This window comes from Solanum dulcamara, chromosome 9 (assembly GCF_947179165.1).
Source record: "Solanum dulcamara chromosome 9, daSolDulc1.2, whole genome shotgun sequence".
Taxonomy (NCBI): Eukaryota; Viridiplantae; Streptophyta; class Magnoliopsida; order Solanales; family Solanaceae; genus Solanum; species Solanum dulcamara.
Window position 1 is genome coordinate 48285814 of NC_077245.1, and position 17128 is coordinate 48302941.

Below are 17128 nucleotides of genomic sequence, written 5' to 3' on the forward strand. Positions count from 1 at the left end.
GGTCTGCAGATATGTATATGTGGGTTATATATGTTAGTTTGATTCAGCTGGGTCTACATGATGTATGATATATGTTATTATGTTGTGGCAGCCTTGTCGGCTAGCATGCCTTTTCATATTATGAAACGAATGAAAGAGGCTACAGATATACGAAATGTTATGACCCATGGGGGTTCTCATGTACATATCGTGTCATTGTAGTCCAGTTTGACTACACTTGATTTATATGCATTGCATGTTTATAATTCGATATGACCACGGCTGATAGATATGTATACGAGGGGTCCAGGTCGGACCCCAATCGCGGCCTACAGGATTGGGTCGTGACAGAAGTTGTATCAGAGCAGTTTGTCCTTGGATTATCTGCAGACTGTGTCTAGTAGAATCTTATGTATCGATGTGTTGCGCACCACATCTATAAACAGGAGGCTACAAGACATTTAGGTTGTTACCTTTCTTTTATATATGAGATCCTGCTATATTTCCGAGTCATAGGAAAATTTCTTATACTAACCTTGGATCTTAACAGAAGGACAACATCAACAGAAGGAAGTAAGTGATTATATGGGAAGTTATGAAGCACATATGTAAGTAAAGTAAAGGCCCAAAAGATATCTGTTGGATAAGGTATTGACATGTGATTTAAATGTATAGTTGAAACCTGAAAGGAAAGCAGACAGAAAGTGCAACAGATGCAGTTTGAAATTAGACATATGAAGTAAGTCCATTACTTTCATACTATTGTTAACGTTGAAAGCCTTGTATGGCTACGATATGAGATGATATTAAAAGCCCTGTGTGGCTGTGATATAATATGAATATATATACGTGTTGGCCCTGTGAGGCATTGTTGGTATTTTCTGCGTGCAGGTTTGGGATAAGTAAGAAATATAGAGGAAACTCTGCCAAAATTTTCCCAGGACAAGAAAAAGGAATGAAACATAGCTTTATAAAATGTCCTGGAAGTGGATACCAAGTACCCCTATTGTGTTTAATTAAATCTGTAGGAGGTACTCTTCATGTCATCGACAAGGGGCACCATTCCTACTGGGAGAGTTTTATTTCAGAGAAACAAAAGCCTATCTGAGCAGGATAGTTCAGATCACGGTATCTCCAGCCGTATTTGTGTTGTAGGAAAGGAAAGAAAAACTCCGGGTAAAGGATAAAATGTCCAGCAATTGAGTTCACTTTTCTTGAAAAGTACCAAGCCCCCAACTCCTAATTGTAAATTAGATAAGTTTTTCATAACTCGAGGATAAACTCGGAATGAGACCAGGTAGGTCAAGTATTAACAAAAGTACTGTGATGTTTAAGAGATTCTAGTTTCTTCCAACAATGGTTGAAAAATGGTTTACTATAAAAGTTGATAGTCCTCCACCGACTAATTGGGAAAAGAGCTTCGGACAGAAGCACCTCAAAGAGATGTCAGGAACTGAATGTGAGTACAAACTAAAAAGGGGATATGTAAGTATGAATTGAATGGTGTGATCCAATTATACAACGATAAAGTAGGACCACTAGTAAGGCGCACTTAGTATACGTTGACTAAGTTAAAAGCCAGCGTTGAGTACACAACAAGAGTATGGAGCTTAAGATATAAAGGAATGACGCGGGTACACCATGTCGCCCTGAAAATAGTGGAACCCTTAAGGGACGAGGATGGCAAACTTAAGGAATAATTGGTATAACCTACATTCACCCCAAGGAATAAAAGGCGCAGCTTCCATTCATCTCAAGGAACAAAGGATATAGGGTGGGGACAAAGCCACTACTTCAAGAAAACGTAGAATAGTTATCGTCGGAATACTAGTACTGCCTAATTGAAATTGAAACGACTACAAGTACTAAATAATTTTTGATGAAGATAAGTAGAATGTGGCCTTAGAGAGTAGTCCCATAGGTCCCATTACTCAAGTATAGATTAATAGATGAGGTGTCACACTATGTATGAAAAGGTTCTCATCGTTTCATGATTTAGCTAAGATTCCATACCTGGATAATCAGGTTGGCAAAAAAAATGCAGAAAGATGGGAACCTGATACAGTACCAAGTACATTGGGGAAGGAGACTGGACATAGAGCAAAATATAAGCGGATAAGGGTATAAGTACCCTCTAAAGGAGGGAAGCAAGTTAGAAAACTGCAAAGGGTAAGATAAAGGCAATTGATGTGGCAACATGTTCAAGATGGATGCTTAAACTTCAATAAGATCCTTTGTTGAACCAAGTTAGAAGGATCTAGAAGTCGTCAATAATTGGATAGAAGTTAGCATGCTATGCAGGATAGTGTTAAGAAGTTTCCAAACAGACCTGGAATAACATAACACTAGAAGGTGGGTACGTATAAAAGAAAAAGAATATAGCAATAAAAGGATATCGAATAACTCAAGGGGCACTACAAAAGATAATGACAGCATGCTAGACCAAAAGCCAAAATGTTAGCTATAGAGTTGGTCGCAAATGATGTTACGATAGATGTATAACCAAGGACAAAAGAATAGAAAGCCTCCTGTGGTAGGAAATGACAAGAACACAAAGTGAATAGGGGAAAGAAAAGAAGTGTGACAAGGTGAGACCTAGCGAGATGACGCTAGGATATTTCTCAGGTTAAGTTGAGCACCTTCTCACAGTTTTGTAAAGGTAAAGGAAGACACGAGATAACAACAATAAAGTGTTACCAGCTGGGGTAAGGAAAGTGTAAAAGGGTTTAAGTAAGACGGGCAGAACTAGCTGGTTACTATAGGATGGCGAGCTTATATGCCAAATTCTTCGGGACTATACCAACTAAGGATAGATGGAATTCAAAGTGGCTCTAAAGGTCACTATATGAATGAACTTTAGCGCTACTCAGTAGCCAACCCCAATGAATGGGTGCGTACAAAAATGGGGGAATACAATAGGAGGAGTTAAACCAAAATGACCAAAAAGGGACATGGTCGTAGGGGAACTAAAGATCTACCCCTATGCTGGTTGCAAGATAACAGAGGAAAGGGCAAGGCAACACATAAAGACGAGTGAGACGACGCTAAGATAAATTTTAGGGTAAGTTGAGTGCCCCACACATTATTGCAAGGATTGCCATGAAACGCGACATGAGGACTTCCCAAGGAGGTCACCCATCCCAGTATTTCTCTCTCCCAAGCACGCTTAACTTCTAAATTCTGGTGGAATTTAGTGCGATAGTGTGGGTGTGGTCGCGCGAGATGAAAGAATTTGAACTAGCGGCGGAGAAATGACATAAGATTATGTTTCTAGAGTACTATAAATTACGTTGAGGGTATTGTTAAAAGGATTTAAGCAAGATAAGAAGGATTAGCTAATTGCTAACTGACGATGCACTCGAATGCCACAGCTCTTCAACATAGTACTAGTTAATGAGAGGCAAACCATAGAATGGCTATACGGGCCAATGGGAGAGAGAATTTTGACACCACTTGGCAGCCAACACTTAGGGCGGAAAAAAAAAACCAAAAGGTAAGGATACTAGTTGATCTAATTTACGGAAGACAAGAAGTAATACGCGAGGTCGAAAATCCCACAATATAACCAGGGCTACAAGACTCACTTCGCACTCCAGCGCTAGATGACTTTGGAGGGAATGTTACTCGTGGATTAATGATATTAGCCCCTCCTCCTTCGATCAAAGGCTACTTACTCAGCCGAGAAAGTGTAAAATTATAGGGTAAAAGAGTGGTACGACCTTACGGAGTCCCCATAGCTCTTATCCCAGATGAAGGAGCCCAAGTTACAATTAACCACCGAGAATTAATCTGCAAAGAAATTGGGAAGACACATAAGTCTTCGTACACTACTTTACCCTCAAACTTGATGAATGGGCTAAAGCATACCATTTAAACGCTAGAAGATATGTCATGAGCTGGTGTTGTTAACTTCAAAGGTAGCTAGGATAATTATCCATCATTATCAAGTTACCTACAATAATAATTACTACTTCAGTATCCCAATGGCCTCGTACAAGACTGGTAGAGCAAGACGTGTAAGTCCCTTATTGGATGGGTCGATGTTAGAAAGACTAAGCTAAAAAGGCCTCGACATGATTAAGCAAGCTATTGACTAAAAGCCCAGAGTCAGCAAAAATGATATACAGATAATCGACATCGACATACAGAGTTCAATTTGATGATTGGATGTTCATAATAGGGTCACCTAGAAAAGGAAACTTAACCCAAAATATATTAGACTGTATCAAGTTGCTAGTAAGGTGGGTAAGGTGGTCGGTGAGTTGAGCTTACCACCTTATTTGGGAACTATACGCCCAATCCATCAGATAAGGATGCTTTACAAGGGTACTGACGAGCCACCTAGAGTATGTTCGATAGATGATGTCCAGAAAATGGAATCCTATGAGGAACAACCTATCTCCATCTTAGATCGGCAAACCAGAAGATCGTAGACTAAAGACGTGCCTTCTGTCAATATATTGTGGCAAGACCAAAACTAGAAAAGAGGATGACCTAAGAAATTGAAGAGGACATGGAACACAAGTATTCGTACCTATTTCCGATATCTATAGGTAGCCCCAACTCCTAGAACTCGTATAATAACTATTTAGAGGGAAGTGGGTGTTATCATAATAGAAAGGAATCTCCCTATACTCTATATAAAGTTCTAAGGAAAATTTTAACATTCGGGGATGATTGTTCTAAAGGGGGGAAGGATGTTACACCCCGTACTTTTGAACCTCGAAATGTGTTCCTAGTCTTATTGAAAGTGGCCAGGAGATACCCACTGTCCAGACACTAGCAAACAACTCCAAGGAGGGGAGAATGTGATACTCCGTAGTAGAGAAGGTTGGAAATAGAGTCAGGAGAGTCCGGAAAGAGTTGGAGGCCAAGAAATAAGTCGTAGGACTCGATTTACCTACGTAAGCTACTAATTTAGAAGTATTATACACTTGAGCTATTTGAGTACGTACCAAGCTTGCGTAGCACGGATTACATAGGCTCTTAAAATAAGACAAGATTACGAACCCACAAGGAAGGGGAAAAAAAGACATGTGGCAGCCAATGAGGGAGTGACACGTGGCAGTACCTCAAGCAAACAGGTGACCCACCTACTTGGGGTAAAGTAGGTGACCCACCTGCTTGGGGGAGGTAGACCCTACCGCCACGTAGCAGCCCCCAATTGGCAGTATGAATACGTGGCCCAATAGGGGCTGGACACGTGTCACCCTATAGGGATGACATATGTCACCTCCAAAGCCACCCTATATATATGTAATATGTGACTAAGTACTTTATTATTCATCCAACACTAAGCCAAGAATAAGAGAGAAAACGTGAGAGAAAGAGGCAGCCATGGTTTGAAAAGTTCAAGGTGAGTTTTCCAATTTTCCTCCATAAATTAATTATATACGATATTCCTCAACTACATGGAGATATATATATATATATCTTACGATGTCTACGGAATTAATTCTTCAGTTTGGAACTTGAGAGGAAGTTGAAAGAACAAAGAGAGAAAATGTTAAGAAATAGTTAACAAACTCATTTTTGGAAGGGACTGTTGTAAGTAATATTAGTATAACTTATTGTGTACAGCTTTATTTCGAGTGATTCAATATGTTTTAGAAAGGTATTTCATAGGTATATAACTTTAATTTAGCCTTTAAAATCCTATTTTGCATTTATATTCTTGAAAAAGGGTGATGAAGTATAGAGGAGGTACTGCCCAGGTTTTGGTTTTAGAAATTTTACACGGACTGCTGTTGGTATTTTGGGCATATCATTTTGTACGGAATTGATGTAGGTGTGATTCAAAATTATATGCGACCTTAATACATATGTCTATAACTTTCATGGAGGACATAAATCCTGTTTCCCTCAATTACTCCTTCGGAACGAAGCGACAATGTAAGATAGTAAGCTGTCCAAAATTCACGTTTTGATAGTTTTGAGTGAGTTGTTTGGGGTTTGTATTGTGTAATGTTGGTGTGAATTGCTTGTATATATGTTACAGGTTGTTGTTGTTGGTTTTCTATAGTTATTAGGGGTATGATTGGAAATTTGGCATTGCATGTTAAGGCTTCTACGTGCTAAAGAGTAGTGTATGGGAAACTATCTTTCCTTTCTCTTGATATGTACTTGGTATAAAAATGAGATTATGATGTCATAGTTGTTCACCGAGCCCCAGAATGGGCTGGGTACGAGATGTGTACATAATGACCACCTGAAGAAAAGTATAGACTATATAGAGTTTACCCTCTTTCTTTTCTGGCATGTCTTAGTGGTAAGTTAAGTATGATGTGAGATCTGGAGTAACTCCATTCTTAACATCTCCTATTTACTTTTGAATATCGAACTCTGATAGTAGTGAACTATTTTCCTAGAAACTTCTATATGTTAAAGAGGTACCAAATGTACAGGCCCCAAGTCTTAAATACTATACGAGATTAAGTGTTTTGATTCCATAAATAATTTGGCCCTATGTTGATACATGTTTAGGGTCCTCGAGATTACTTTTGAGGCAGCCCATAATGGCATTTAGAGGACACTCGAGATGACTACACCATTACTCAGTTCCTCAAACAAAAGCTTAATTGTCTTATTTTGTCAAGTCTCTGATAATAATTTAAATTGCATATGGTTACTCACTACTCTACTCGTGTATACTGTAGCACTTCTTTCACCGAGTTCTGGGCTAGGAATAGTAATCGTGCATAATTCACTACATTGTCCACCGAGCCCCTCACTAGAGGGTCGAGATACGTATGTATATATATATATATATATATATATATATATATATATATATATATGATGTGTTATAATAAGGTGGTGATGGCATTGGGGCCATGATGTTTTTATAGAGGTGATTCACCGGACCCTAGAAAGGGCCGGCTATATGATATGATTCGAACATGCATGTTTTTGTAATTCACAAAGTACAGGTACAAGTTTCTAATTTGATATCTTATCCCCTGTTCCTTTATCTCAGATATACTTCCAGTTGTATTATGTTATGTTTTACATACTCAGTACATATATCGTACTGACCTTCTTTCTTCGGGGGGCTGTATTTTATGCCCGCAGGTATAGGTACAGGTTTTGGGAGTCCTCAGCTTAGGATTCCGCTTAGCTTAGCTGGAGGAGGCTCCATTGTATCGGAGCCTAGTTTTGATACTGACCATTAATGTATAGAATTATTTTGTCTATTTAGGGGTACGGCAGAGGCCTTGTCCCACCATATGTTGTTGTTAATATTTTTAGAGGTCTGTAGATATGTATATATGGGTTGTGTATGTCAGTTTGATTTAGCTGGGTCTACATGATGTATGATATATGTTATTATGTTGTGGCAGCCTTATCGGCTAGCATGTCCTTTCATATTATGATACGAATGAAAGAGGCTACAGACATACAAAATGTTATGACTCATAGGGGTTTTCATGTACGTATCGTGTCATTGTAGTCCGGTTTGACTACACTTGATTTATATGCATTGCATGTTTATAATTCGATATGACCATGGCTTATAAATATATATACGGAGGGTCCAGGTCGGACCCCAGTCGCGGCCTATGGGGTTGGGTCATGACATATATCTTCTTATAGTTGTTTGTGTTTGTGCATCGTGTTATTTTGTTTTGCGTCATTGCTTGAGGACAAATAATGGTTCTAAGTTGAGGATGTTGATGTGCTGAGTATTTACGACACTTTTGATGCTCAGAACGGTGGATTAGTGTGTGTTGCAAGCATGTTTTTGTAGATATGATGTGTGTTTTGTTCATTTAGTAGGAAAACTAAGTTGCGCATGAGTTTGGATGATTTTTGAGGAGTTAAGGCATTGTCACTGAGAAGTGATGTAGATTAGGGACTATGAGAGCCACCACGGACCGTGGTGCCTTGTACGAGTTGTGGTGGATGGAATGATGTTGATATAATGAAATCCTGAATTTGATGGAATTTTGGCTAAAGTGAACTCCATGAGCCCCTTTCACGGGCCGTGTAGTCCACCGTGGGTTATTACCAAAGCTCGTGAAGGACCTGCTGATGGAAGATTGAAATTGTCCAAAGGAAGTATCACATACCCAGTATAGGACATAGTCAGGACTACAAGATGTGGTGATTTCCCGTGAAGAAGTAAAGGACACACAGTGGTGGAGCCAAGTCAAACACCATGGGACATGACCATGAGACGTAAAGGTCAATACGGCCATAGTGCCTTGGCATGAACTTTGCCAGCTTAAGTTTTTCTAGTTGATTTAGGAGTAGGTTTTGTACTTCTATAAATACCCAAATTCATTTTATTTTGAGCGTTACATGTTTTATTCTGACTTTTGGCATATTGTGAACATTTTGAGAGCACACTTTGGTTATTTTTCAAGATTCAAACACAATCTAGTCTTTTGTTCGTTCTTGATTTGTTTTTCATCTTGTGATTTGAGGTTTACTTTTCTATAACTGTAAGTATTCTTTTATAAATTCAATATTAATTCTTGATTCATTCCTTGTGAATATGAGGTGCGAAAATGTATAACTATGGTTGTGGGAACCATGACACAACAATGAAGTAGGCAAATGTATAGGTGATTGTCATTAAGTGTTTAGCACAAAATTATAGTTTTCTTATTCTTGTTTTCATTTTAACGAGTGCATGCATTAAAACTCATCTTTATTAATTACTTGCTCGAGAAAGGGGTATTTATTAGAAAAACAAAAATACAATAGATATTCGAAACATAACCTTTGTCTAAGAACTTAAGCACGGGAGGGGATAGTTTTCTGAGATCAAAAGCAAGGGTTAGTTTATAATACACTCTGAGACCAGGAGGTGATGGGTGAAATACATTTAATAGGACTAGTGTTGTTTAAATATACATAACTTGCTAGATTTTGTATGTGACACGCTGATATGATATCACCAATACCGAATGACTACTGAGTTACATGTCATGGGGAAACAAACCTAGTTACCATCTCATATTATTTAGAATCTTAAGTTTGTTTTATTTTGTTGACTACAACTAAGTTTAAGTGCTAGTAGACTTATTTCTTCTATATTTTATGTGAGTTTGACCCTATCCTAGTTGAATTCTATATTTGACAACGACCCAGTTATACTTCTTAATTAAAGTGTAAGTTTGGGCATACCAGCTCTCTACTATTGTGTAGGGTGAGAGATGACCCACCATTATTATACGGGAGGTAGTAGTGAAGTTTGGTGCGAAATTCATCAACCAAGTCCTGAGTGCCTATTCTCTCTAATGAGCTTTTCTTAGCCAAGGAAAAAAATATCAGTCATTGATTGGTGCGGATGCTAGTGGGAGAGGATAAGGTAGACTCCACCATTGGTTTTACTTGAGGGACAGTATAAGAGCGACAACTTCCTCACTAATTATCGTAAGTGGTTGAAGTTGGTCTTCTAATAAATTCATCCCTCCAGGAATTTATCCGATGCGGCCTACCACCGAGCCCTAGTGATGGAATACATCCTAGACTTGGTGGAATTGAATGTAAAAGAGCAGATCATGGCTAAGTGGGGAGTTTCTTTGGCCAGTTTTAGGATCCCTTCCAATCTTCATTGATAACAACGTTGGAGGGAAAGGGAACCAATAGAGAAGGGGGATACCTCAATTTCATATGATCCAACATTTGACTCCTTCAAAGTGAATGGTGTAATGAGAGGTAAAAGAAAAAAATAAAAGTGGGTTTAGAGAGAGAGAGATCGCACCAAGATCCAAATTTATGGAGAGTTCGAATCTATCCCCCTATGACCGACAAGGCTTTTGGGTCTTTTAGAGTCGTATATGGATCTCGTGAAGAATATCCTTCTCACCCAAATATCCACCCAGCCCCCAGAGTCCACCCCTATCAGTTCAGTAGACCTATTGGACCTTTAGAGTGCTTGTACCTCCTTGGCTCTGGCTAACATAGAGCTCTAAAAGGACATGGAGGAGGAAAAAAGAAATGGCTCTCCCAAGATTAGTTGTTGATATGGATGTGACTGCCATGAAGATTATGCTCGATTTCTTAGCCTCAGAGGAGAAGATGCCTTGAGTTAGGACCGCTGATGCTCAAGAATTTTTATTCTTGAGTGGGTTAGAGAAGGAGGGATCTAATGCTTCTAGCTCAGGGAGGAAAGTAGATAATTAGGCCTTGGGCATAGTACTCCCTATCCCAGACCACCCTCCCCCTCACCTATTTACAACTTTTGTACTGTATTGGTTATTTTGCCCCTACATGGGCTCTTGTTGGACATCTCCTTACTTTCTGCTACATTTAGACATTTCTCTTTTTTGTTCTTTTTGTGTTTACAAATGTTATTAGTGACATCTTGAATGATGACCTTCTTTTGTAGATCTTTGATTTTTTTATACCAATTTCTTTCACCTAAGTACCAATACTATTTTTTATGCATCTTTGGAGGTATTTTGACATAGGGGAAAACTGGGTGTAAGACCCTGAAAATTGAAAAGACGACTCACTCTACAATTCGTAAAGGTTCCTAAGACTCGTAGAAATAAGTCGTAGAGGGAGTCCTTGAATTTGGTCAGGACAAACCTCTGAAAGAGTTCCTACGAGTCAATAAGATAATTTATCATCTTGTTGACGAGTCGTAAGGATGACCCATTTCAAAACATCAGAGGCTCTTAATTGTAGGTTTTTGACACCTGTAGGACGAATGACTTCGATGAGTCATAAGTAAGTTTACGAGTCATAAAATAACTCGCGAGAAAGATCAAAAACTTCAAAATCAGAGTCTTCTCAGACCTGCAGGACGAGTCGAGTTGACAACTCGTAGTCATGACAACAAGTCATAACTATGACTCATAGATGAAATATCATAGGCCTCTATTATCCGAAGTTCATTAGGACTGCACAAAGACTCAAGTCTATGAGTTGTAGACTTGAGGATGTATCGTAGAGGTGGATTCGTACATTAAAAATCTGAACTTGATGAAGGGAAATTGTGTCTTATCCCAAAGTTTGATTTAATATATCTAGACACAATTATGGCTAAGTTCAAGCCTATAACTACCCAACCCTTTGAATTTGTCTCTATTCTAAACCAGTCTTCAAAATTATCCTAAGGCAAGATCACAAATTCTCTCAAGTTCTTCTTTAATTTTTAAGCTAGGGTTTCAAGTTCTTCAAGGTTCTTCTTCAATTTTGAGTAGATTTCACCAAGGTATGTGGGGATTGTTCCATTGGTTCCTTTCACCCATGAGTCTCAAGGTTTTCTCAAAGTTTCCTTCAATTTTCAAATTATCTATCAACCCTTGTTTGATGAATTGCATTGAGCTATTTCAATTTCATTTTTAATTGTTATCGATGATTATTCTAAGTATGTTTTTATATGAATTGCATGATTTCAAATTGAATTATTAATTCCCATGAATTAATCTATTTCAAATATGATTTTAAAAGTTCAAAGATTAGTTTATAAATTATGATTATGAAGTTCTATGATTTCAAAAGAAAAGCTTTTATGAATGAAGTTGAGATTTATAATTTAATGATGAAAGTATGAATATGATCAATTATGATCTAAGATAGTTATTGTGGTGTGATAAGTACAATTCTCACATAATCATGTTAAAGATGGTGATAAGGACAATTCTCACCGAAGTTTATGGATTCTTATGAATCACTAAGGTTAATGAGCTACTCTTATTATATTTTATAAAGATGGATTGATAGGTAGTTACTATATTTTCCTATAATATTTATGATCATGTTTTAATGAATTCCATTTGAATATTAACTAATCACTAAGAGGACTTCTAGGTGGAGTTTGATCATGTAATGTAGTTAGTTACCTAAGGGAATCCTAGTACCAACCTAAAGTCCCAAACTATGTTGCCTACGTAGGTTGTCTTATGGCCTAGCTAGTGGATCCACATATAGCTATTAAGGTTAAAGTTGTTTTTTATGGAGTCTACCTTGGCAAGTACCCTCTCTCTTCTCAATATGGGAGTTACATCGGATTTCATGTTATAGCGCTCATGGTCTTAAGATATCGGTTAAAGGTCTTATCCAACATTCAAGTTATATGCAAAGATGAATTTTTTATTATGAAGTTTATGATCCTTGACCATATTTTACATGATATTTCAAATGCTTTAAGTTAATTCATGCTCATTATATTGGTCATGCATCTTATGTCATATTGCTCACGTTCCTTTACTTGTTCATGCATATCTCACATACTTAGTACTTTTTATGTACTAACGCATATTTTACCTATATTATCTCATAATGTAGGAGCGGACGATGACCATTCTATTCGTGGCTAGAGTTACTTAGTTCTCCAAAAGTTAGTGAGTCCTCATTCATCGAGGATAATGACTTTCTTTCATATTGCTACTTTGACTTCTCTTATGCTTTGGGTGAGCTAGAAGCTTGTCCTAAGCCCCCATCAAAGTCTAGTATAGAGGGAGTTTTAGACGTTTGAATTGATGTAAGTCCATTTTGGACATTGGGTTGTGTATTTCTATTCCTTATACTTGCACTTTTGAGTTGATTCTTCCACTTATTTAGTTATATTCTTTACCTTATATATGCGACGTATGCTAAGATGACTTGGTTGGGATCCTTCGATTTCCCGATCGTCGTATCACATCTAGGCCCTAGGCTTATGCCGTGATAAATTTGATATCAGAGAACAAGGTTTAGGAGTATCCTAGGGAGTCTAACATGTCGCGTTTAGTAAATTCTTATTCATCGGTGTGAAGCACGCCACATCTATAAATAGGAGGCTATGAAACATCTTAGTAAAAGCTCAGTTCTTTCATGATCTATGTTGTGTGGTAGAGTGGAACTCTAAGTCTTTCCTTCTAATGCTTGTTCTTTGCAATTTTTAGAAAATGTCTCCACGAAGATACCCTGCTCAAAGGAATATAGTTGAAGAGGAGCAACAAGCTCCGAATAATCCCTTAAATGACCAAGTCTCCAATGCCGAATTCCGAGCGGCCTTCCAAGTGCTTGCTCAAGCCATTATGGCATAAGCCAATCGTGAGGTGGTTGCTCCCGTGAACCCAAATATGGGTACGATAGAGACAAAAGTTCGTGACTTCATGAAGATGAATCCTCCAAAGTTTTGGGGTTCTAATATAGATGAGGATCCACAAGAGTTTGTTGATAGCATTTACAAGATCATGGAGATTATGGGTATTAGCCCGGTTGAAAAGGCGGAGTTGGCTACTTATCAATTAAAATGTGTTGCTTGAATTTGGTTTGACCAATAGAAGAGTGAGAGACCTAGAAAGGCGGATCCCGTGACTAAGAATGAATTCAAAGGAGTGTTTTTTGATCATTTTTTCCCATTGGAGTTGAGAAAGGACAAAAACACAAGAGTTCATCAATCTTAAGTAAGGTAGTATGAGTGTGAGAGAGTATTCCCTTGAGTTTACTCAATTGCCAAAATATGCTCCATTCATGGTTGCCGACCCAAGAGCTCGTATGAGCAAGTTTGTGTTGGGTATGTCGGATTTGGTTTCTAAGGAGTGTAAGACGGCGATGTTGATTCAAGAGATGGAAATCTCTAGACTTATGACCTATGCGAAGAAAATAGAGAGTGAGAAGTTAAAGGAGAAAACTAGAAAGTCTAAGAGGGCAAGGACCGATAGTGGCGATTCCTCTTTTATTAAGTTCAAAAGTGGTGGACGACCTCATTTTCACCAATGGTATTCTGGACAAGGATATTCAAATGCTACTACTCCAAGGTTTGACAAGAATAGGGTGCCAACCCTAAGCCCCAAGGAGGTTTTCCTATTGGCCAAGTTACCCCTCCTCCATGCAAGAAATATGGAAAGAATCACAAGCAGGAGTGTCTAGCAGGTTTGAATGTGTGCAATCGATGTGGTAAGACGGGTCATCATGCTAAGGAGTGCAAGGTTAAATATGGTCGTCCTAAAAGCCAAGTTGCTCATAGAGGCCAAGTTTCATAAGGTACTCAAGTGGAACCGAAGGATCGCCAACGCAATAAATAGTTTTATGCTCTTCATGGTAGGCAAGAGGTGGATGAGACTCCCGATGTTATTGTTGGTATGTTATGGGTCTTTCACTATAATGTTTACGCTTTGCTTGATACGGGTGCATATTTATCTTTCGTTACTCCTTATGTGGCCATGAGGTTTGATATTAACCCCAAAATATTGTTAAAGCCTTTTTTCCATTTATACTCCCATAGGTGAGTCGGTTGTGGCTAAGAGGGTCTATAGAAGTTGTCCGATTTCAATTTTCTATAAAATTACTCTATGTGATCTAGTTGTGCTTGAGATGCCGATTTTGATGTTATACTTGGTATGATTTGGCTATATGCATGCTATGCTTGTATTGATTGTAGAACCCGAATGGTTAAGTTTCAATTTCCTAATGAGCCAATCCTAGAATAGAAGGGTAGTAATTCCATGTTTAAAGATCAATTCCTTTCGTGTCTTAAAGCTTGAAAAATTATTTTCAAGGATTGCATCTACCATCTTGTGAGGGATAGGGATACTAATTCTGAAGCCCCTACTCTAGAGCCGGTCCCTATTGTTAATAAGTTTTCGGATGTATTTCTCAATGATCTACCCAGTGTTCTTTCCAAAAGGGAAATAGACTTTGGTATAGACCTTTTTTCCATACTCAACCCATTTCTATCCCTCCTTATCGCATGGCTCCGGCAGAACTAAAAGAGTTAAAGGATCAATTGAAAGACTTGTTAGACAAAGGTTTCATTAGACCAAGTATATCCCCATGGAGTGCTCCCATTTTGTTTATAAGAAAGAAAGATGGTTCACTATGTATGTGCATTGACTACCGATAATTGAACAAAGTAACCATCAAGAATAAATACCCAATTCCGAGAATAGATTATTTACTTGACCAATTACAAGGAGCAAGTTACTTCTCTAAGATTGACCTCTGTTTCGGTTATCACCAACTAAGGGTGAGGGAGTGTGATATTTCCAAGAAGGCATTTCAAATAAGGTATGGCCATTATGAGTTCTTAGTTATGTCATTTGGTTTGACTAATGCCCCTGCGGCATTGATGGACTTGATGAATAGGATATTTAAAAAATATTTGGACATATTTTTAATTGTGTTTATTGATGATTTATTGGTTTACTCTTGGAATGAGTAGGAGCATGCCAATCACTTAAGGATTATGTTGCAAACTCTAAGGGACAAGCAATTGTTTGCCAAGTTCAATAAATGTGAGTTTTGGTTAAGGGAAGTGGCTTTTCTTGGTCCTATTGTATGCGGTGAAGTGATTATGGTTGATCCTAATAAAATTAAGGCGGTTAAGAATTGGCCTAGACCGTTGTCCCCTTCGGATATTAGAAGTTTCTTGGGCCTAGTTGGATATTATAGAAGATTTGTAGAAGGGTTTTCATCTATCTTGTCACCTTTGACTAAGTTGACACAAAAAAAGTGAAGTTCCAATGGTTAGAAGCTTGTAAGAAGAGTTTTCAAGAGTTGAAAGATCGTCTTACTACAACTCCTATTTTGACCCTACTGAAAGGGTCTGATGGTTTTATTATGCATCGTGATGCTTCAAGGGTTGGTCTTGGTTGTTTTTTTATGCAAAATGGTAAGGTGATAGCCTATGCTTCAAGATAACTTAAGGTACATGACAAGAATTATCCGACTCATGACTTGGAATTAGCGGTGGTTGTGTTTTCTTTGAAGATTTGGAGACACTATCTTTATGGTGTCCATGTGGATGTGGTCACCAACCACAAGAGTCTACAATATGTGTTTAAGTAAGAAGACTTGAACCTTCGGCAAAGAAAATGGCTTGAATTGTTGAAGGACTGTGACATGAGTATATTGTACCATCCAGTTAAGCTAATGTGGTTACCGATGCACTTCATAGATTGCATATGAATAGTGTTACCCATGTTGAAAAGGGTAAGAAGAAGTTGGTTAAGGATGTGCATAGATTGGCTAGATTAGTGTCCAGTTGGTCAATTCCAAGGATGGAGGTATCCGTATTCAAAATGGTTTGAAATCATCTCTTGTAGCGGATGTCAAGGATAAGCAAGATAGTGATCCAGTGTTAGTTGAATCAAAGAAGTCGGTTGCTGAAAAAGCCATTGAGGCTTTCTCCCAAGAGGGAGATGGTGTTATTCTCTATCAAGGTCAGTTGTGCGTACCAAATGTTGATGGGTTAAGAGAGTTGATAATGAATGAGGCCATAGTTCTCGGTATTCAATTCACCCGAGATCCACCAAGATGTATCATGATTTAAGGGAGGTGTATTGGTGTAATGATATGAAGAAGGATATAATAGAGTTTGTGGATAAGTATCCAAATTGCCAACAAGTTAAAGTTGATCATCAAAAATTGAGAGGTTTAGCTCAAGATATTGAAATTCTTACTTGGAAGAGGGAAGATGTGAATATGGATTTTGTAACGGGTTTACCTCGTACTAAGAAGCAATCTGATTCCACTTGGGTTGTTGTGGATCGAATGACTAAGTTGGCTCATTTTCTACCGGTTAGGACTCCTTACAGTGACAAAGACTATGCTAAATTATATGTTCTAGAGTTGGTCCTTGTCCATTATATCGGATTGAGGTACTCAATTCACTTCGCACTTTTGGAAGTCGTTTCAAAAGGGACTTGGTACAAAGGTTAAGTTAAGTACTTCTTTCCATCCTCAAATCGATGGTCAAGCTGAAAGAATGATTCCAACTCTAAAGGATATGTTGAGGGCATGTGTGATCGATTTTAAAGGAAGTTGGGACGAGCATTCGCTATTAATTGAGTTTGCCTACAATAATAGTTATTACTCTAACATCCAAATGGCTCCTTTTGAAGAGTTGTATAGGAGAAGATGTAGTTCCCTGGTGGGATAGTTTGAAGTAGGCGAAATGGCTTGATTGGTCCAAAATTGGTAATAAATGCTATGGAGAAGGTGAGACTCATAAGGGAGAGATTGAAGACAGCTCAAAGTCGTCAAAAGTCCTATTCAGACATTAGAATAAGAGAGCTTGAATTTGATGTGGATGATTGAGTCTATTTGAATGTTTCACCCATAAAGGGTGCAATAAGTTATGGTACGAAAGGCAAATTGAGTCCTAGATATATTGGACCTTATAAAATATTGAGATGTATGGGTAAGGTAGCTTATAAGTTAGATTTGCCGCTTGAGTTAGCTATGGTTCACCCAGTATTTT

General features: G+C 38.2%; 1 pseudogene; it reads right to left on the bottom strand.

Annotated features, from left to right (window-relative positions):
* Window positions 1–3080: 3080 nt before the first annotated feature.
* On the bottom strand, window positions 3081–3200 carry LOC129904760 (5S ribosomal RNA; annotated as a pseudogene).
* Window positions 3201–17128: the final 13928 nt, after the last annotated feature.